The sequence below is a fragment of the Notamacropus eugenii genome, chromosome 6 (assembly GCF_028372415.1).
Source record: "Notamacropus eugenii isolate mMacEug1 chromosome 6, mMacEug1.pri_v2, whole genome shotgun sequence".
NCBI classification, from domain to species: Eukaryota; Metazoa; Chordata; class Mammalia; order Diprotodontia; family Macropodidae; genus Notamacropus; species Notamacropus eugenii.
In genome coordinates this window covers 60,120,572-60,142,823 of record NC_092877.1, presented here as the reverse complement: position 1 = coordinate 60,142,823, position 22,252 = coordinate 60,120,572, and the positions used below count along the sequence as shown (strand labels likewise).

Genomic DNA, 22,252 nt, shown 5'->3' with positions numbered 1-22,252 from the left:
ATGCAAGGATCTAAAACATTCTCAATGAACTCTTGAGGTAAAATGCCATCCACATCCAGAGAAAGAATTATGGAATTGGATCACAGAATGAAGCAGAATATTTTCTCTTGTGTTTTGTTTTGTTTTTTCTCATCGTTTCTCCCATTCATTTTAATTCTTCTATGTAATATGACTAATGTGAAAATGTGTTTAATAAGAATGTATGTGTAGAACCCATATAAGATTGCACGCCATCTAGGGGAGGGAAAGGGAGAAAATTTAAGACTTATGGAAGTGATTATAGAAAACTGAAAACAATAAATTAATAAAAAAATATGGAATGTTACAACTCTCTGGAAAGAACCTTATTAATCAGAATTTCATAGCTGGATGGAATCTCAGAACATGAGATGTTAGAGTCAGAAGGCGTCTCAGAACATGAAACAAAGAGTGTTAGAGCAAAAGGGGACCCTAGAATTGATCTATTCTCAGGGACTTAATCTTTTTGTGTGCTATGGATTGTAACCTGGTGAAATCTCAGGATCACTTCCCAAAATAATGTTTTTATTGTTATTTTTTAAATTTCTGTTTATTTTAACATATATTGCTTTAAAAAATGAGGATGCTGTATGGAGAATTCTTGTTCAGGTAAGAGTTAAAGCAGATGCCTTTGGAGACCTCTTAAATCTCTAATTCTAATAAGCTTCAAACAGCCCCAGATGGCCCTTAAGCTATGTTGGCCTCCTCTACCCTGTGAATATACATGAACACATAGAGAACTGACTTCTAGTTCATAGAGAGAATGGGGAAACAGTTCACATTTTGAAACTTTATATGCACTTCCAGGCTGTACCTGTAGATGATAAGAAGGCCATAACTTAAATACCCTCTTGATAGAATAAGCCAATTTCTATTTCTATAGTATATAATAGTTTCAAAGTCATTTTTGCTTCGACATATCATTTCCTATATCTAGAATGGTCTCTTTTTCTGCTTCTCACCACTCTTCTTCCCAGTCTCCTTTCTGATGAAATTCTACCCTTCTTTTAAGATTCTGCTTCAATATTATGTCCTCCATGATTTTTGATCCATGATCTCCATGGCATAAAGTAATCTCACCTTCTTCTGATGGAACCATAGAACCATGGCAACAACAATAACAAAAATATTAAAACTAAAAGCTATCTTATTATTATTCAGTCAGTTCAATTATGTCTGACTTTGTGACCCCATTTGGGGTTTTCTTGACAAAGACACTGAGTCTCATGGCTAATAAGTATATGAGGTCAGATTTGAAGTCATGAAGATAAATGTCTTCCTGATTCCAAACCCAGTGGTCTTTCCACTGTACCACCTAGAGCTGCCCTTGGTTTTAGATACTACTTATCATTTCAAGAAAAGCTCTATGTATTCCTATGCTTTCTAATGTTTCTAATAGGGTTGAATGTATTTTTCTCAAACATTTTCTGCAATTATTGAGATAATCATATGACTTTGTTGTTTTTGTTATTGATGTGATCAATTATGTCATTTGGTGCATATATCTATATCTATCTATCGATCTATATAAATAGATCGATAGATACATAGCATTGATATTACTTCACTGTCTATGGTATCTCTTGCCAAAATGTAGTTTCCTTTATTATCTCTTTTAATTAGGTCTATTTTCGTTTTTGCTTTGTTTGGGATCATGAGTCATTCCTCCCCCCTTTTTTTAACTCTGTATGTGTCTCTGTTTCAATGTGTTTCTTGTAAATGACACATATTGCTGAATTCTAGTTTCTAATCCATTCTATTATCAACTTCTGTTTTATGTGATAGTTCATTCCATTCACATTCACAGTTATTATTACTGCATATTCCCCTTCATTCTACTTTTATCCTGTTTATCCCTTTCTCTCTCTTTTTACCCTGCTCCTTCTCAAAAGTCTGTTTTACTTTTGACCACTATTTCCATTAATCTTCCTCCCTTTTATCAATGTTCCCTCATTTCATTCCCTTCCCTTCCCACTTCCTCGTTGGGTGAGATGGATTTCTATATGCAACAAATGTGTATATTATTCCCTCTTTCAGTCAATTCCAATGAAAATAAAGTTCAAGCATTGCCCCCCTCATTTCCCCTTCCATTGTAAAATTTCTTCCTTGCATAACTCTTTTACGTAAGATTATTTTCCCTGTTCTCTCCTCCCTCTTCTCCCAATGCACCCCTCTTTTACAATCTTTAATTTTTAAAAACCTTCTCATTATAGCCAACTCACACTCATGCTCTCTTTATATGTATACTCCTTCTAATTGCCCTAAAAATGATAAAGTTCTTAAGAGTTACAAATATCATCTTCTCATATAGGAATGTAAACAATCAACCTTATCAAAATAATGTTTTAAATAAAATCAAATATATAGAATTATAAAGGAAGCCAATGTGAAAATTAAAATTTATTTTTTTCTCTTCCAAGTTCATTGGACTCCCTGAAATTTAGATGACAAACTACTCAACATTTTAAGACTAATGGTGTAGTCCAAAATTGCATTTTATAAATGAGAAAATCAAGGATCAGACTTAACGTAAGTATTCTATCAGCACAGTGGTTTCCTATCTGTGGGCTAGGATCCCTGGGTGTAATAACAAGATGCTTATTAACCCACATAAGCACTAAGGAGCATACATTTTGACTCTGAGAGGTAGTATGTTATGGTGAACACCTGAGTTCAAGACCTGCTTTTGATATATACTAGGTGTACTAGCCAATTTAGCCCCTCAGTACCCTTAGGCAGCCCTCTAAGACTATAAGTGGTAGAAAATGTTCTGACCTACTTCAGTAAAAAGTTTTCTTACCTCAGAGTTCCTTCTATAAAAGAGACCACAGGTACAATTCCTATCACTAAGATGTATTTCATGAACCCAACCATTATTGCACATAGCTTCAAGACATGCAAAATTTTCAAGGAAGAGCTTTTACAATGGAAGGGAAAATGAGGGGGGATCAACACTTGAACTTTACTCTCCTTTGAATTGGCTCAAAGAAGAAATAATATACATGTTTAGTTGGATATAGAAATCTATTTTACCCAACATGGAAGTAGGAAGGAAAGGGAATAAAAGAAGGGGAAGGTGTTCATAGAAGGGGAAGGTGTTCATAGAAGGGAAGAGGATTAAGGGAGGCAGGAGTAAGAAGTAAAAACATACTTTTGAGAAGGAATAGGGTAAAAAAAGAGAGAAAAATAAAAATGGAAAATAGGATGGAGAGAAAACACAAAAGCCTAACTGTGAAAGGTATAAGGGGTTCTCCTACTTTAAAAAGTTTGGGAATAAATGTTCTAGCAATTTAAACGGAAAAAAAGATTACAATTAAGATTAAAAAGAGATTAGAGAATAAATTAATTAGGAGATTTCCCCAAATTTCAGTAGCTAAAAGCTTTCCCTTGAGAGATCCCTCTATATTTTCAGGAATTTTTCCCTGACATTTTTTTCTTGTAACTAAATTTGTCTTTCCCCAATTTCAATTTCTTCCTCTACTACACCAATCCTGCCCAATGAATCAGCTGGTTCATTGTTTAACAATTCTATCAAGAAGTTTGACATTTATCTTCTTAAATTTTTTATTTTGTCATTTAAGACAAAGGATGAGTTTTTAATCTCCTTTGGGCTTTTCTAATCTCTTCAAGTTCATTCAAGAAACTGATGTCCATTTATATTTTTGTTTGCTTTCTTTCATTTCTGTCAGCATGTATCTGTTGCTCAGATATAATAAAGTAAGGGAGGACAGCAAAGCAGCTCTGAGCAGTGGATTATTCTTCCAAATGCCCCTGGTTCATTCAATCACCTACTGTGTTCTAGGCATTGTGAATTCACAGAGAAAACAGTATCTGGTCTTAAAGTTCAAGTAAAGGTATCTACTTTCCTGGTTTATTTTATGAAGCAGTGTGTTATATTGTCAAAAAGAACTGAGAAGACAGTTTGAAGGCATGAGTTTTAATTTCAGCTGAATATAATATCTGTTTCTCAGTTTTCTCATCTGTAAAGCAGTAGTAATAATGGCACATGCTCCATGGAGCTGATATGAGACCAAATGAGATAATGTAGGTAAAAATAACTTGAAAACTTTCAAGATCTCTATAAATATCAGTTATTATGACCTTGTAAAATAATAACTTTACACATTTCATAGTACTTTATGTTTTTCATGTGGGGCATAGAGATGGTCTTTAAACCAGGAAGATGTGGGTTCAAGTCCTGTCTCTGATACATACTGACTGTGTAATCATGGGTAATCACTTAATTTCTCAGTGATCTGGACAGCTCTAAGACCATTCATTGAAGGAAAAGTTGTGCACCTGCATTGGTAGAAGGACTTTCCTTACCTGGGAGTTCCCTATGCCAGTAAAATCACAAGTCCAGTCCTTATCCCTCCTTTCTCAGCCCTTGAGAAGCCCTCTGTCCTTCTTTCTTCCACTAAAATTCAGACTCTGCTCTGAGAACCTGACAAGTAAACTTTCATTTATCTTACTTTGTCTAGAACCAGGCATCCACACCACTGTCTCACCATTTATAAATCATGCCACTGAGTGTGTCTCTTCCCTCTTCCCCTTTCTTGTACCCGTTTACGTGTTATCTTTCCCCATTAAAATGCAAGTTCTTCTGTCTTGTATTTCCAGAATTTAGCAGCGTGTTTGGCACATGGCATGTGCTTAATAAGGAATTTCAAATTCATTCATTCAATAACTCTGCACCTGAGGGATCACACGATTTAAGTGATCTACAGAAAATCACACAGTTAGTATCAGAGTTGGTGTTAGAGCTTGAGTTGTCTCCTGCAGGTCCAGTTTTACAGCACTGAGTAACTTATCTGGCCTGTCTGAGTTTCACTACAGAATATCTAAGGTCTCATCCAGCCTTAATATTCATATACTTTTATGCTGTTATGTCAATACTTTAATTCCAAGTGCTAAGTTTAATATGCTTCCAGAACTTACAATGTTCTCCAAGAAGAATGTTTGCTATTACTTATCTAATAAACTAACCAATCTAAGATGAATGTCTGGCTTAAGTTTTGCTTATTGATGGGAGAGGTAGTGGAAAGGAGGAGTAGGATGCTCAGTAATGAGATTTAATGGTGAAGGGGGGAAGTATAGAAAAAGCAACATAGAATGTCTATGTTGAAATGGAACTTGGAACAGAGAGCTTGGGAATGTTACATCTGGAAGGTATATTAGAAGTGTAGTTCAGAGACTACTGTGTGCTCCCATCCCCCATCCCACATGCCCTGATTTGCAAATGAGATGAGAGTGATTTGCCAAAGGTCACACATCTAGACAGTGGTAAAGCCAAGAATAAAATCCAGGTCTCTGAGCTCTCATCCCAATACTTTTCCCTATAGGAGAGAGAGTGTTATGGGCATTTTACAAGAGAGGGGTGGAAGAAGGTTTCAAAAGGTTGCCAGTCCAGGACCTCCTGAAGAGAAAATTGCTCCATTTTCCAGTCTAAAATGATGATTTGATAGTTAGGTAGGGGCTGCTTATGAAAAGGCTTTGAGTTCCCAGCTGCTGAGTAACTCTATTATTTGTCCATAATTAAATCAATATAGAATCTTTTCTTCTTCACATTTGTAGTAGGGGGCTGTGTTTCTTTGACTCTCCAAAGAAGCTTTAAAATAGAGAAACTGAAGCAATGAAATTGTAATGACCTAGAATAATATTGAAGCTAATAATTGTGCCACAGCACTTTTGTTTTTAAGCATTCCCCATACAACCCTGTGACATGGGAATACAAAAAAGGTAAAAGACAGTCTCTGCTCTTAAGGATCTTACATTCTAATGGGGGAGAAAACATGTGAATAGCAATGTACAAATAAGCTATGTGAAAGAGAAATTAGAAACAGTTGGTTTTGTTTCACTCTTCTGTTTTTTTCTTAGCCTCTTATTTTCAGAGGATAAGCAGGAGGGAGGCAGAAAGCATTGCCCAGCAGTTTGTGGCATACGTACTGATACATCTGATCAACGAAACAGGTCACAATGCATTTTAACCTGGAATTTGCAGTGTTTTCATCTGGCTAGGTAGTCCAGGAAAATATAATTTAATGATACCATAGAAGGTGGGACTTCAGCAAAATTGTGAGTTTGATAAATTTCTATTTGTGATCTCTGGCTTCCTTTCTCTGTGGCCATTTCTTCATTCCCTTTCATCTCACTGTGCCCATACTTGAAGCCTTTTCCAGTAGCCCCCGTCCAATTGTGCCCCATTGGCATAGTATCACCTCTATGGCCTGCCACTCCTTTCTAAGAGTAGTTAAATAGGTATAATCTTAACATAGAATAGAAAAAAGGACAAAGGTAACACTGAAACAACCTACTAAACATCACAGCAGGAATATGACAGTAGATGGTAAAGGAAGAGGCAGAAACACTGTGTGAGACTAGGATAAGGGCTCAGTGAAAGAATGGCTAAATGAATCATCTGGTTCTTCATCAACTGAATCTGTATTCCTTGGGCAAATGACTCGACTTCATTGATAAGCATCAGTGTCCCCTTTTGTAATATACAATTTAAAACACTTTGGTAAGCTCCCGAGAGCAGCATTGTTTTAAGGATCAAATGAAATGACACAAGTGAAACACCTTTCAACCCTAACGCACATCATAGATAGTCTGATTTGACTGAAAACCCTGGAAAAAAAGGAGAAACCGAGAGGGCAAATATATGTAGGGAGTGATTTCAGGGAGTATACTTGGAGAGGAAGAAAGATAGTGATCAGGCACCTACTAGGCATCATTGAGTAAATACAAAGCTGGAGTCCTGGATGGATTTGAGATTCTATTCCACGAGACTGACTGTCTGGGTCCTGGGGCTTTCTTCTTACACATCATTCATACCAGCAGAGAGAGCAAGGATAGAAGGCTACAAATCATAGACAATATAAAAATAGGCAGGCAGGACAAGTTTGATACACTGGCTATAATTTGTTTGCTCGTGTTCTAAGGTTCTCCTCAGCTCTAAGAGTCATGGTTCTAGTCTTTTGATTAAAATAATGGATTTTTCTACATGTGGATGTTGTAACAGAGATATTTCTTCATTAAAATAAGCATTGGTTATAGGTACTTCTGCAATGTTGTAGTGTTTGATGCAAATATGGTCATCTGGAGGACCTCACCATCCTTAGAGAATCCCACTTTCAACTTGGACTCTGTCCCGGATTTTTCCATCATAGTGATGGACATGTTTATTGAGCACGCATCTTTCTGTTTTATGTCTTGCCTAATATTAACGAAAGGATCATAAAGCACTTGTTCAGGGTTACAAGGAATCTTGAATGATTTTAGCTTATGGACGGGAGGCAACTTGTTGGAAAGGGGTCTGTAAGTTAGCGCTTCATTCTTTTGAATCAAATATCTGGACCGTAATATCACAGTCCTACCTGTACTTACAGGGAAGGCAGCAATGGTGCTAAAGAGAATAAAAATGAGAAAAGCAGCTAGATTAAACTAATATATACAGCAGAAATCTGTGCTCTGTGATGGTATTGAGGAAATGATATATAAGGTATATAAAGGGTCGAAGATAACCAAATATATCTTCTTAATAAAGAATAACAATGATAATATGACCTTAATCACACCAAAAATCTCTTAGTTATTAATCCACATGCCTACTCTCCTAGCTATACAAAATCTCTATATAAGAGTCATCTGTGCATAAAACAAAGGCATCCTTGATGAGGGGATTAATTGGAGAGAATCAGACTTTTGCATTTGATATTCAACAATAGACCACATCTCTATCATTTCATAATTGTCTGAAAGATGGAGAGAATACGCATCCCATGGTGCTTCTTCTTTATTGATTATTTAAAAAGCATTTGATTCAGTGCATAATGTTCACAATAATTTCCAGGTCTCCTCATCCAAATTTCAACCATTCTCTAAGGGGGTATGAGCAGTAGGCAAAGAGCCCAGAACACCATGGGTGATTCATTCATATTTTTGAATGAGGAGAAAAACAATAACTCTTATTTTCATAGAAGTTTAAAGCTTATAAGATGATTTTTCGCACAAAAAATCCATGTGAGTTGGCTACTATAATTAAATCAGTTTCACAGATGAGAAAACTGAGGCACAGAGAGGCTCATGGAATTGTGCAAGGTCACAAAGCTCCAAGATGTTAAAGTCAAACTATTGAGCCAAGTCCAGTGCTCTTTATATTATACTATGTTAGGTCCTGCCTTTTACATGAGCAATAAATTCTGACTTTTTCTTTATATTTAACAGTTAGCAGAGGCTTTCTGTACGTTATCACACATAATCCTCTCAAACAAAATATTAAAAAAAAGAAGAAAAGAACAAAATGGAAAGTGAGGAGGGAAGGCATTCATTGAATCTGTATTTGACAGATAAAGGAAACCAAGGTCCAGAAAGATGAAGCAAATTGACCATGATCCCAAAGCTCTTGAGTGTCAGGACTGGCCCAAGAGCCTGACTCTCCTGACCCCAGGTATAGCACTCTTCTCACTACACCAAGCTGCCTCAGTTAGGAAATTGACACTCTGAAGTTTTCCCAGCCCACAGTCAACTCTCCCCTCTCTGAACTTAGAGCCATCTGTGGTGTTTTATATACCATTCATTTGAAGATGAATCATGTAACTATCTTAGCTCATTCATTCAACAAACATTGGAGTAGCTACTATTCAATTGAACTGAATGAAACTCAACATTCAAGGGCTTTGTGATATGCCAGAAAGCACCATATAGACTCTAGGGACAGCAAGACAAAAATAATAAAAATAAAAAGACACATTCCTGTCCTCAGTCAGCCAGACAAGCATTTAATTAATCCTCTTATGTATTAGGCTGAAGGTACAAAGAAAGACAAAAACACATCCCCTCCCAAGCTTATATTCTAATGAAGAAGATGGCATGGAAACAAACTGTTATATGCAAGACCCATACAGATCTTGCCCCAAGACGAAGGAGTTCCCTATATACAAGGAGGGATAAGGCATACATACAGAAAAATACTTTAGGGTAGGATATACAGAGGCAGAGGAGAGATTCTTTGAAATGTCCTAGGAAAATTTAATGAGGAAGAGATTCTTCTCAGCTGGGCAGAAGGAGGGGAAAGCTTTTTACAGAAAATGACATCTGAGCTTGACTTGGAAGAAAAGGATTATAAGAAATGGTAACATGCAAGGAAAATATTGCATGCACGTAACATGGAAGCATGGGATGACATGTCAAGTATGGCTGGAAGATATTATGAATGCTAGAAATAAGACTTTTGAAGATAAAAAAGAGAGATTGGAATTTGACTGTGGAGAGCCTTATATGTCCAGTGGAAGAGTTTGTATTTTATCTTAGAAGGAATAGAGAGTCACTGAAGACATGAGCAAGGGAATGATGTGCTTTAGGAGGATATTTTGACAGATGAATGAAGGATGTATTGTGGGGAGGAGATAGAGACTAGAAAAAGGGCTGTAAATATAAAAGATTATTTCAAAAATCTAGATAAGAGATGATGATCACTTGAATTAAGGTGGTGATCCTGTGAGTAAAGAAGAAGGGACAGATATAAAGGGAAGATAGAATCAATAAGTCTTGGCAATAGATAAGGCATAAGGGTAAATGAGAGAGTAGCATGCAAGATGACTCTGCAATTAATAACTTGGGTGGCTGGAAGCATGGTATTGCCCTCCACAGAAATAAGGAAAGCTGCTAGTGCCACAGTGGTGCACTAGACCTGGAGTCAGGCCAGATCAGTCCCTGATAGACATTTCTTAGCTGTGTAATTCTGGATAAGTCACTTAACTGCTATCTGCCTCAGTTTACTCACCTGTAAAATTTGGATAATAACAGCACCTACCTCCCAGGGTTGTTGTGAAGATGAAATGGGATAATACTTATCAAGTGCTTTGCAAATTTTGAAGTGCTATATAAATGCTAAGTACTATCATTATTAAGCTAGAAGATGACTGTGACAAAAAACTAGTATTTATGTCTTATGTCCCAGATAGACTGTAGGCACTCTAAAGGCAGGAACCATGACCTAAACTTTTCTATCCTTCCTACAATGTTTGAAAATCAAATGCTATATCTGGAAGACATCTTAGACGAACACAGAACCCAATTTCCTTATTTTACAGAGAAGAAAACTTCCCAAGGTCACAAAATGATAGGGCAGAGCAATCCCCTCATTTTACAGGTGAGGAATCTTGAGATGTGACCAGCTCTGAACAGAACATTTTAGAAAGATCTTAGGTATCCTCATCTGACAAGTGAGCAAGTTGGACAAGAAGGGCTCTAAGGTCGCTTCCAAATCTGAATCCTGAGATCTGACAATGCCGTGCTCTTAGGTGGGAAACCCCAGGCAAACAAAGGAAGGCTACATGCATTCTAGCTTTGGAAAATGAGTGATACAAAGAGCCACCTTTTTTCTCTTTTAGTTTCCTCCAATAGACATCATTCTTCTTTGAAAAGGATTGCTAAGACTGTCAGGCCATTTTGTGACATCTTAATCAATCTTCTAAGGAAGACTCATTCAGGATTCTGTGCTGCAGACACTGAGTCCCCAAGGGCCCCCTGGCTTGGGGAACTCTGGCTGTAACTACAGATTAATGCTGACACTCTAGGAATTAATTTGATTTCCATGCACGCTACCAACCACTACCACCCTACCAAGGTTAAAGGATGTTGACCTGAGCCTCAGGAGCCCCACTGTAGTTGGGACAAACACAAAATGAAACAGGGACCACCAAGTCACACATGAGGGTCGCTGTCAGGTGCACATTGATCTGTTTTAGAACATAACATTATCTATTTTATTTTTTTCGCTTTTTATTGTTATTTATTTTGTTAATCATTCCCCAATTACATTTTAATGTGATCTGGGCTGCAATAGGGGGTTGTTGGCCATGTGTATTACTCCTCCCATCTGGTGTGTCATAGTAAAAATTCCCAAGTTTTATCATGCAATGCTGCTTTTTGGTGGGTGTGTGATGTGCACCTTAGTTAAAGATCCCTTTCAGGTCTAACATTCTAAGACTCTAAGGTTCCAAGTAGCCAATGCACAGTAGGTGCACAAAAGAAAGACTTGATGAGTTCATTGTCATGTGCCATCACTGTATTGGTTGTCTTTGCTTAATCTTTTTTCTTTGTGAAAAAAGGAGGTTTCATTTCCAGAGTAAGGATGATATATTCAGAAATTACTGTGATGTTTTAAAAAAATTAAATCCTTATTTTTGGTTTATTTAAAAAGAAAGTCTTATTGATTTTATTTGTGAATAACTAATCTGTCAAGGCAGCCAGGTGGTACAGTGGATAGAACCTTGGACCTGCAATCAGGAAGATAATACCTGAGTTCAAACCTGGCCCCAGACACTTATTAACTGTGTGACCCTGTGAAAGTCACTTAACCCTGTTTGCCTCAGTTTCCTCATCTGTAAAATGAACTGAAGGAGGAAATGGCAAACTATTCCAGTATCTCTGCCAAGAAAACCTCAAATGGGGTCAAAAAGAATTGGACATAACTGAAAATGACTAAACAAGAGCAATCTGCCATCCATCTGAAACAAACAGCTTCTCCAACCATCTTTCCTAAGTTGAAAGCTCCTTGAGCTATCATGGAGAGCTCTCATAAGTTGGATTCAGAAAGACTTGGTGTAGTCTGCCTCCTCAACTTACTGTATTGTAAGTTATTTTCTCCATTCTTAAGTAAGTTATTTTCTCTATTCTGGACTTCATCTATAAAATGAAGGGTGATAGACAAAATGCCCTCCAACGTTTTGATAGCTTTAAACCTTATGACCCAATGGCCCTCCAGCCAAGGACCACAGGAGCTATGTTGGAAAGTACTCTAGAATTTAGCATTCAAGTAATTCTGGTTCTATGTCATTTTTACCCAAGTGACCTTGGGCGATTCATATTCCTTCTCTGATGCTCAGTTTCCTCATCTGCAAGATGGAGGCAGAAATCCAGATCAGTCTACTTCATGTGGCTATTAGGAGGATGTTTTTTTTTAAATAAACTATAAAGCACTGTACTAATATGCAGTGTTCATATTATTTGGAAAAGGTCTGTCTTTGGAAGTTATAGGAGCAGTTTAACTTGGTCAGGTCAAATGAGAATCGTATATTTGTAAAGCACTTAGCAGAGTACCTGGTACATAGTTCAGTTCAGTTCAGTCATTTTTCAGTCATGTTTGAAACACGTTGTGACCCCATTTAGGGTATTCTTGGCAAAAATATTGGAGTGGTTTGCCATGTCCTTCTCCAGATCCTTTTACAATGAGGAAATTGAGGCAAGCAGGATTAAGTGACTGTCCAGGGTCACACAGCTAGTAAGTGTTTGAGGCCAGATTTGAACTCAGGAAGATGAGTCTTGACTCTAGACTCATCACCCTATCTATTGCACCACTTAGCTGCCCTTTATAAACAAAAGGCTTTAATAAATGCTTCTTCCCTTCCTTTCCCCCTCCCTTTCTCTGGTGTTCCCTTTGAATGCTTGGCAATTTAGTTTGAGAAAGGACCTCAGTGCCTGGTGTCGTATCCTGCCAGATGATCTTCAGAATCTTCCTAAGACAATTCAAATGGAAGCAATTCAGTTTCTTGGCATGGTGCTGGTATACTGTCCAGATTTCACAGGCAATCAAAAATGAGGTCAGTGCAAATTACTGCAGACAGAGAAACTATGATGAAATGGCCACATTGTTCGAATGCCAAACATACACTTGCCTAAAAGACTATTTTATGAAGAACTCACACAGGGCAAGCACTCACATGGTGGTCAGAAGAAGTGATACAAAGATACTCTCAAGGTCTTTCTAAGAACCTTGGAACCAACAACCATTCCGTAGGACAGTTAGGAATTCTGTCCAAAGGACTATAAAACCATGCATACCCTTTGACCCATCAATACCATTACTAGGTCTGTATCCTAAAAGAGATAAAAAAGGAAGAGGACCTATATATACACAGATATTTGTAGTTGTTCTTTTCTGGGGGCAAAGGACTAGAAATTGAAGGGATGCCCATCAATTGGAGAATGGCTGAACAAGTGGTGGTATGTGATTATGGTGGAATACTATTTTACTATAAGAAAAAATGAGCAGGATGCTCTCAGAAAAACATGGACTTGCATGGGCTGATGCAAAGTGAAAATGTACTGTGTACAAAGTAACAACAGTATTGTAAGATGATCACTTGTGAATGATTTAACTATTCTCAGCAATAAAATGATCCAAGAAAACTCTGAAGGACTTATGATGAAAAATGCTATCCATCCCCAAAGAACGAGTTGATGGTGTCTGAATATTGACTGAAGCATACTTTTAAAAATTTTTATTTATTTTTCTTGAGTTGTTTTGTCTATACCTTCTTCCATAATGTGACTATTATGAATATATTTTGCGTGACTACACCTGTATAACCTATATTAAACTGCTTGCTTTCTCAATGAAGCAGGGTGGGGAAGGTGGAAGGGAGAGAATTTGGAACTCAAAGTTTTAGAAACAAATGTTAAAAACTGCTTTTACATATAACTGAGGAAAAATAAAATACTAAATAAAACTTAGAAAAGAAGGAACTTTGGAACTGATTGTGTGACATGGGAGACACTGGCATAGGACTGCCCGGCATGGCATGCCCTCATCAGAGAAGGTGCTGTGCTCTATAAACAAAGCAGAATTGACATAGCTCAAAAGAAATGCAAATCCACTCAAAATGCCAGACCTCTGGTAGAACATTCTGAGCTGATATATACATGTACATGTATATATAGACATGTTATAGACACATGCATATATATGTATACATACCACACATACAGATGCACTATAACTTGCCTCTAACATGGTGATGCCATTTTAGTCCTCTTCAAGAAAAAAGGAAAACAACCAACTAACCAAGGTGTTTCCAAATTTTTGGTCAAAAGTATACAACTCTGTCAGATCTCTGTGCTTTGGAGGCAGACTACATCACGTGGTCAGAAAGTATGTAAACTATACTGAGGCTCCTCTTTGCATTCCAATAATCTTATATCTTGGAACCTTGAAGGAAGTTCCTTAAGCCTAAAATTAAACCAAATTCAAAACATCAGACTAAAATACAAAAGGACTAAAATCAAATGAGGAATTATCCAGAAATGGAAGCAACCTGTTTTAACAAATATTTCAGGATTTTGATATTGACATTTAAGATGAATAAAGAAAATAAGGCTGCTTGAAGCATCTTTTTTCCTCTACATGCCTTAAGTACCTACTCACCTACTATTTCCATGTCACTTTGACTACCTGATGGGGCTGCAAAGACAGAAACAGCATTGTGCCTACCCTGAAAGAGCTTAGTTCTCCCTGGTGAAGAAAGACCAAACTTGGAGGATTTGAGTTAAGACTCAACCATGAATATAGAAATGCCATATGCCCTTTTCAGAACCTCAGTTTTTCATCTGTGTAATGTGAAAACACGCTCCCACATTGATTGTCCCTATCCCCAGCCTGGAGAGTTGTTGTGAAGTCACATAGGTCAAATGATCTGGGTCATCCCTGGCATCATTTTGAGCAAATCACTTCATCTTCTTCAGCCTTATGCGTCACATTTCTCAGATAAGTATAGTTTTTCTAGGGCTTATATAAGGATTAAAAGAGGTAACATATAAAACACATATATATGTATATAGAACATAGAACACACATATGTACACAATACATATATACTTATATGTACATTCACATATAAACACATCGTTGTATATAGATGTGTCATATGTATACAGATTTGTCATATATAACAATACACATACATGTATTTATACCTGAATGAGTTATTGTTATTAATTTCCACCCCAACCTAGTTGTAACACTAAAAGAAAAAAAGAAGTGAGAAAGCAAAATATGGGTGCATCAACCACTTCTAAACTATGTTGCCTGAATTGTGCTTATCCTCCTCATTCCTCTCATCCCTCTCTCCCCCAAATCTGGACTCTCCTCCTGATGTCCCAAGCTCAGATAGATGAGCCGTCATGTCATCCTGCCCTGACCCAAGCCACCATAAGCAGGCAGCTACGGTATGACCACCTCATCTTGTCTAGCTCTCCTTTCTTTTCTGTCTTCCTCCATTAGAATGGAATCTCCTTGAGATTGCTTGCTTGTACTCAGAAAGTGCCTTCTCTCTGGGTGATTTGGCCATTTGGGAGCTGATAGGATGAAACCTTAGACAAAATTGAAGGGCATGGATTAGCAAATCCTGACTTGCTTACCGATTGTGGCTCAAAGAAATATTTTTAGAACACATCAAAAGGAAGCACTATTTATAGCAGTTAATAAAATTACAAAGCTCGTTACAGTAAGTGCTAAAGGCCGAAAATATAAATTAATTCAGGAAGGGTTTTAAAGTCAGGGATTAACAATAAGTTATTAAAAGCAGCCAGGATCACAATTCTACACGCACACACACACACACACGCACACGCACGCACGCACACACACACACATATACATATACACATATATTTAAGAATCTTCAGCACACAATAACTCCTTTTTATGTACTAGGAAACATGCAAACATACAAAGATAAATGAAGCCATACCTGTGCCCTCAAATAGTTTATAACTGAGCTGGAGTTGAGAGAGAGTGGATAAGATATATGGAGATAAATAAAATACAGATTAAAATATAGTAAATGACTAAGAGGGTTACAAGGTTTATCCCTAAGATGGGATAAAGGGGAAATCACTTCTCACTTAGAAGCTCGTTGCTTCTTAGAATTTTCCTGGAGAATTTTGTCCTTTTTTGTTCTTTTTCCAATAACCTTGTACCTTATGCCCTATTTACTGTGGTTGTATACATTACATGTCTTATCCTCTGGCTCTCTAGTAGATTGTAAGTTCCTTGAAGACAGGAACTATGCCATTGTTCATCATTACACCTCCAGTACAATTCTTGATGCATGCATCATATACTGTGATAACCTAAACACTGAAGATAAAAATGCAAAAGCAAGATAGTTTCTGGTCTCAAGAAGCATACATTACAAAAGGAGGAAACTCTAGGAGAATAGAGGCTTAAGGAATCATATTTAATTTGACTGAGTTTGACATATTTGGGAAGTCAAAAGGATGGTAAGGAAGACATTCAATTGGCATGCCTTTTTCAGAAGCAATTGTGATTTCTATTTGATTACTGTTTCTCAGGGCAAGAGGTGGAAGGTAAGAGTGGGGAGAGGGTTTGAGTACAGTAACAGGGCTGAGAGCAAGAACATGGCCAGGACATACAATTGTATGGAATATAATATGTGGGCTTGCCTTAGACTGGCTAACTATAGCAGGATATTTAAGTTTGTAGTTCATTCACCTACCTCCCCATCTGGACAGCTCAGCCCTGGGAAGGAGGTTCCAGAGATGAATTAATTAACTCCCTCAGGGACTGGAGGTTCCTAAGCCATATAAGTGTATAGAAGGGATAGACTTGAAGTGAAAAAGACCTGGGTTCAAATCCAGATTCTGATATTTATTAATTTCACAAATCTAGACAAGTCACTTTACCTTTCTATGCCTCCATTTTATATCTATAAAATGAGGATTATATCAGAACCCATCACATAAGGCTATTATGACGATCAAATGAAATAACATATGTAAAGTGCTTTGCAAACTGTAACATACTAAATAAATGATAATCATCATTTTTATAATCTTTAGAGGTCATGTAGTCAGAAAGAGATGGTAAGAAAATAATGAGGTCATGGTTGTAGGGGATATGAAGCATGCCCAGGTCTGGAGTAGGTCAGATAGAATGTGGATGAAAGTGAAGGAGCTGCCTGTCTCCCTGTGGGGCAGAGTCCAGGGCTTTTCAACTTAATGAATTAGGAGAATTTTAGGATCACAGTCCTTTTAGTTCATATCAGGCTAGAATACTAAGTATCCTCTAAACTTAACATTCCATCTCCTGCTCCTGTACATTTGTATCAGACATCTCCCATTTCTCCATCATCAATTTCACCTCTCTAAAGACTGTACTCCTTCAAAGTTTAATTCAGGTGGATTATGGATTATGTTCCTATTCTCGCAATTACTTCTCTCTCTCTTTCTCTCTCTCTCTCTCTCTCTCTCTCTCTCTCTCTCTCTCTCTCCCTCCATTCCTCCCTCCTTTCCTCCCTCCCTCTCTCCCAATCCTCTGTTCTCTTCTCTCATCTCCCCTCTATTTCCTCTCTCTCCCCTCTCTCTAATCTTACATTTACTTATCTGAGGACATCTTTACATAGCTATCTAAGAGAAACTACTTTCTCTTCTCTTTTTTTAACTCCCCCCACCCCAAGCAGCCTTATTTAGAGAGTTGGTTTTGGCTAATTCCCAGAAGGAAAGCAAGACAATTTTAAGAAGGTGGAGTGAGAAGAAAATAGCACAGCTGAAAAGAAGGAAAATGAACAGATCTCTTTGTAGGTCACTTAACATACTTCATGCTGTTCTATTTCTAAACCCAGCAGCTGTCTGTACTATCAATGTCCTTCATGCCAACTTAAGTGAAATGGTTTTCTATTCAGTATGTTGTCCTTGTCTGTAAGTATTCCATGCTGACAAAAAATCCTATTCTTCCAGGAATAGGTAGGGGTGGGATTCTTTGGTCTGTAAGAGTAGTATGCATCTGCCATGTAAAATCTAAGACATTTTACAAAGGAAAGATTCTCTCATTCACTTAATTGTAAATGATGTCTTACAAATAACCAAGCTAGAACCATGCAGAGCTGGGACTCCAAGGTAAGATTTGGCTTCTACCCCATACTTTTCCCATTGCAAAAATCTGACTTCTTGGGGGTAAAGTTAGGATTCAGTCAAGGGATGAGGTTGTAATCTAGAACCTTAGAATCTCAGTGTTAGGAGAGTCTTCAAAGCCCAACCCTACTTGTAACATGTGACATAGGTCAATCTGCTTCCACCAGAAGGCCTCCAAGGATAAAAATTCTTGATCATTACCTCCCAAAGCAACTCATTCCATTCTCCACCATCTTTTTCTTGGGCATCTAATGGTGTTTATAAACATAGTACACTTATGGATACCTATCATCATTATCATAGAAGTGATCACAATAATACCTAGCATTTATTTAGCATTTTTAAAGTTAGCAAAGCACCTTACAAATATTATCTCATTCTGTCCTCACAACTACCCTGGAAGGTAGATACTACTATTATTCCCTTTTTACAGATAAGGAACCTGAAGCTGCAAGAAGTTAAATGACTTATTTTCCAGGGTCACACAATAAGTGCTTGAGGCAGGATTTGAACTCTGAGTTACCTGACTCCTGGTCTAGTGTTCTGTCCAATGAGCCATCTTGCTGCCTTTATGCATGTGTATGAACACAGACCATAAAGCACCATATAAATATCAACTGCCCTTGCTATCATCATGTCATCATCATCATCACCTCATAAATGGGTCTTTCAATGCTCTCTCAGCTGTTGACTCCAGCAGAGTTATCTTCTATATAATATGCATGATTCCTCCCAGTTTATTTTCCCCTCTTAGTCCCCTTTAGTGCCATTTCTAATTCTTCTATAAACACCTTCGGGTCTATGGTGTATGGATTTAAGTATCGCTATTCTTGATAAAGAAAATAATTTGTTGTAATATTCTTTGAAAATGCTGCCATCTTTCTTCTGCTTGTAATTCTTATCTTTCAGACCTATGATTTCTTAAGCATCTCAAGAAGAATTTCAGAAAGTATGCACATATCCAATAATAACACACTGTCAGACATGAAGGAGGAACTTGGCCCTTTGTCTGAGAAAACAGCAAAGACTCAGCCCTTCCCAGACATTGAATTCCCAGGCAACCATTGCTGGCATACCTCTATTCTCAACCAAGACCCAGAAAAGGCCTTAGCTTCAAAAGGCCAAGGTCTTCCCTTGCATCTGGTACCATCTCCAATCATCCTGATTATATCTTGCCACTGGACCCAGATGGCTACAGAGGAGAGAGGTTGGTGACGTTACACAGCCCTGCCTCACTTAAATCCAATTCACTTGAAATCATGGTATCACCTTTCTTATGCCATGGTCCTCTTCAAGAATGAAGGACAAACTACAACTAAAAACTACATACACATGTATATATGTGGGGCTGTATATATACCTATTGACCTTCATCTTATATTAATTGTATACATATATATATATGTAAACTTTCATCTTATCATATTAATTGAAAGTCCATATTTCTGCACACTTTTTTAATGAACTGACCCCACATACATCTTCTCACTTAATCAAATCCCAGGGCACAACCCAAGGGATAATAGAGATAGGTTGGAAGGCAAATATGGACATCCAGTAGTTATATCCTCTTCTTCTACAAATGAGAAGAACTCTCTTGTCTAGAAAAAAAGAGTAGCATCAATTCTTCTAACTCCAGCATCAATGCTCTTACCACTGGCCAGTCTGCTAGTGAGAAGCCACCATGGCAGTTGTTTAGGTAGCAGATATATAAGCAGTCACTAGGTTCATGTTCAAAGCCTTTCCAATGGGGTAGCACATCCCAGAACTAATACTCCGCTGTCTGTGTCTTTGAGAATCTAAGGTCTCCTCCACATGATGAGAGGAGGACATTAGAAGAAGTACATTTGTCTGACATTTTGAAATTTTCAGGTATCTTTTACATAGATCAAATTTTTTTCCCCTTCTTTTGACCTTATGCTTTTTGGAACTGTAAAATGAGTGAGCTGGACAAGATTCAGTCTTGCCTTCATCCAACATTTATTAATAAACTACTGCATGACCATCACCCTTTGGTTCTGTTTATTTTTCGAGCTTTTAAAATAATGCCCATGAAAGCTCACATAATCCACCTATTGTTTCACTACCTGTAAAGCTTAATAAATCCTTTTTCTGTTCTAGATCCTTGCATATCAGCTGTTTCATCTTCTGCCTACCACCTACGAGGCTGATAGAACAGATATTACAAACCCTATTTTATGGATGAAGAAAGTAAAATATAAAGAGACTTGCCACACCATTCAGTTACTAATTGATGCAGACCTTTAGTTTCTTTTAGATTCAATGCTCTAGAGTCCCTGTTCTTACTCTAAATTTATGTGATAAAACACAACTCCACCAAATATATGACTGTCTCAGAGATTTCTAGCTAGGCAATGACAAGTACATGAGGGAATATGCAATGATGACTGTCTTCCCATAAATGCTTACTTTGGGCTGGGCGCATGGCATGAGTCACTGTAAGGTCCACCACCCAAATCAACCAAGGCATTAGAGCAAAACATAAATACTAGCAGGCACTAATGAACAAATATATGTGTTATCCTGGGTTGATGTGGTGAAGACAGAATCAAGAACACAGGTTTTATTCTGGGCTCTGCCACTAGCTACCTGTGCCTTGGGGAAAACTATTTTAGCTATCCTGGCCTTAGTTTCCATTTTTATTAAATAAAGGTATTGGACAAGATCATCTGAAGGTCACTTTCCTGCTCTCCCATTCTCATTTCTTATTTTATAGATGAGAAAACTGAGGCAGATAGAAGTTAGGTGACTTACCCAAAGTCACACAAATAGTAAGTATTTGAAGTCAGATTTGAACTTAGGTCTTCTTAACTCTAGGGTCAGCACTCAATTGGCTCTACCACTTAGCTGTCTATTTTGTAGATGAGAAATGGCTTGCCCAAGCAGATATAACTAGTAAGTTCAACTTAGACTGGAACTTAGGCCTTCCAACTCCACATTTTGTGTGGTAGAGAAGAAAGAGGTTTAGACTTGATGTACAGGGACAGTGAGTTCAAATCTTAGAACAGATATCAACTCTATGACTCTGGGTAAGTAATCCTCTAACTTGTAAAATGCAAAAAAATAAAAAAAAAATAGAACCCCAAACACTCATCTGTAAATTAGTACTATCGTCTGCAGTACCTTCCTGACAAGGACGTTATAAGGAAGACCCTTTGGAAATTTTAAAGGGTAGAGGAATGTAAGCTCTTAAATCCTGTAGAATATAAGCTTCTTGAGGATTGAGACATTTTTTTTTTCATTTTTAACTTGGTATCTCAGCACCTACCACAGTGCCTCATACATTATGGAAGCTTAATGTTAATCAAATCAAATTATTATTGCCATAAAACAGCTGCCTCTGAAAGTAGCTGACAGTGCCCTTTTTTACCCCATTCCCACAAGAGACATGTTCCAACTCTGATATGTTTTCTGGGCTACTAAATGCCCATCATTTCCAAATCAGAGGATATAGTATTTTTTCCCTAGTGTTAATATGCTAGTTTCCAATGACTGGCTAAATAACGGGATGGTACACAGATCTCCATGTCCTCCCCCAAAGGGCACTTTATACAGCAGCAACTGTGGAGAGATCTCATGGAAAAGTTATCGGGGGACACTGCCCACCATGATATCAGGAGGCAGGACAGGTTCTGAAGGACTGACATGTCAAGCAGAGGAAAAGCACTTGCTTTGTGGTAATCAAATCTATGTAGATTTATCAAGCAAATAAGGGCATTTATCACATATCCATGGATCTTATCCTTTCTCAATCAGATCCTGTCCCAGGGTCAGTAAGCCCTCTAAAAGTTTTTGAAAGAAATACTTTTTCCAAAAAGGTGCTATTACAAAGCTTGCAATATACTCGTTAGATTATTATCCTTCCATGCTATAAATCACAGGGGAAGAAAATATTTCAAAAGGTTACATAACTCCTTTGAAAATCCACTGAATTACCAGTTGTGAGGACTATGAGTGTGACTATCACATTCTGGCTTCAGTTTTCTTTCTTTCTTTTTTTAGCAGAAATACTGATGGAGAATATTGAAGTATCTTGAATAAAAAGTGTAAATTCAAATCCTGATTGAGATCCTAGTCAAGTTGCTGAACCACTCTGTTTTATGACATATAGATATGAATGCAAATATGTTTGAAACAAGACAGACTATCCTAAGAACAAAGGAGAGCTAGGTAATAACAAAAATAAAGAAAAAAATATGAGAAATTTTGGAAGTGGTAGATCCTTTACATTAAGTATGTCTGTGTTGGGAGAGAGGAGTTTTCATGGTAGAGGAAGTCCTCAGTAAATGTTAGATGAATGAACAAATGGATAGTTAAGATATGGTATAGTGGAAAGAGTTCTGGTTTGCAATCTGAGACTCCATAATGTAGTAGGGGGAAAGTAGCACCAGATCACAGGATTTAGAAGTAGAGGATGTGTGCCTGAATCACAGTTTTGCTACCAATCACACTACTAATGTGGTTTTTCTTTCTCAAAAAGGTCTTTGGACTAGGAAAT

The 22,252-nt window shown here is 37.5% G+C and overlaps 1 protein-coding gene across 1 annotated transcript in view; it reads right to left on the bottom strand.

Moving 5' to 3' along the window:
* The window catches only part of C6H4orf50 (chromosome 6 C4orf50 homolog), a 156,770-nt gene that overhangs the window by 53,163 nt on the left and 81,355 nt on the right, over positions 1 to 22,252 (bottom strand). The window lies entirely within an intron of this gene.